Source organism: Crocodylus siamensis, chromosome 6 (genome assembly GCF_052110815.1).
Source record: "Crocodylus siamensis isolate JL-2025a chromosome 6, ASM5211081v1, whole genome shotgun sequence".
NCBI lineage: Eukaryota > Metazoa > Chordata > Crocodylia > Crocodylidae > Crocodylus > Crocodylus siamensis.
In genome coordinates, this window is record NC_143400.1 from 47,750,496 (window position 1) to 47,752,035 (window position 1,540).

Below are 1,540 nucleotides of genomic sequence, written 5' to 3' on the forward strand. Positions count from 1 at the left end.
CTAGGCAAGGCTGGGTACCTGGTGGCAGTGAGCCAGTTTCCACAGAGCAGCAAGGATCTCCTTATTTCTCATGGTGTAGATGATGGGATTCATCATGAGAGGCACTACTGAATATTTGACAACCACTATGAGATCCAGCCCCAATGAGTTGCAGGAGGTTGGTCTCAAGTATGTAAATGTGCCAGGAACGACAAGCAAGGAGACCACAATGAGGTGAGGGATTCATGTGGAAAAGGCTTTATGCCGGCCCTGCTCTGAGGGGATTCTCAGCACTGCACTGAAGATCTGAATGTAGGACGCAACAATGAGAATAAAACAGCATAAAATTAAGCAGAAACTGAAAAGCATTATGTAGAGTTCCCTGAGATATGTACCCAAGCAAAAGATCTTGAGGAGCTGGGGGACTTCACAGAAAAACAAGTCTACCACATTGCCTCCACAGAAGGTGAATGCAAATAAGTTCCAAGTGTGCATGATAGAGCTGAGTATCCCTGCTACGCAGGCACTGGATGCCATTTGCACACATGCTCTTCTGTTCATGGCAATCTCATAGTGCAAGGGCTTGCAGATGGCAACATAGCGGTTGTATGCCATGACAGTGAGAAGGAAAAGATCTGCTCCCACAAAGAAATCAAAGAAAAACACTTGGGTGGCACACCCAGCATAGGAGCTAGTTCTGAGGTTCAGCAGCAAGTTAGTCAAGGCTTTGGGAATGATTACAGAATTGGTTCCAATGTCCAGGATGGACAGGTTCATCAGGAAGAAGTGCATGGGATTGTGGAGATGGTGGCCAAGGATTATAGCCACAATAATGAGAAGGTTCCCCATCAGGGCTGTGAGGTAAATCAATAGTAGCATAACAAAATACAATATCTTCAACCCCCGAGAATCAGAGAATCTCAGGAGGATGCACTCGGATACAAAACTTTGGTTGGACATTTTCTTCCTTACAGCATTGTAAGCTGCCTGCAGAAGGAATAACTGATACAGAAGACCAGGGTTAGATTCATCATATAATTGTCCACCTGAAAAAAACCTACTGAATCTCCTGGAGATGAAACCTTCCCTGATGTTACTCAGATGGCTGAATGAAGCGCCTGCTGATTTCCATCCGAAGGATTTGCAGTGCAATTACCCCACCAAGTTCTTCTCAGGAGAAACCGCAGGACTTAAGGAAAGGATTAAATATCCACATTTTTTTCAGTGAGCAGTCTTCCAATTAAAACAGTGCCCGGGGAAGATCATTTAGGACCAAGAACACAAGAGTATTTACACACAAGAGTCACAGAAAATAATATGACTACCAATTGTATCGGTCCTCCCTATTAGCCCAAAACCTTAGTCAGCTTAATTTTTACACCATGTGCTCAAGGAGCAAGACACTGTGGCATTTAGTTTTCACCACGCAGAGAGGATTTCATTTTGTGTCTGCCATTTTGCAGCTAAGTGTTCTAAAACACGTGCAATATAGGCGCTACCCCTGTCTTTAAAAGCAAAATAAGGTTGATCCTGTACCTGTACATATGGGTTGATGTAGAAT

The 1,540-nt window shown here is 44.0% G+C and overlaps 1 pseudogene; it reads right to left on the minus strand.

Annotated features, from left to right (window-relative positions):
• Window positions 1–939, minus strand: LOC149862694 (olfactory receptor 14A16-like; annotated as a pseudogene).
• Window positions 940–1,540: the final 601 nt, after the last annotated feature.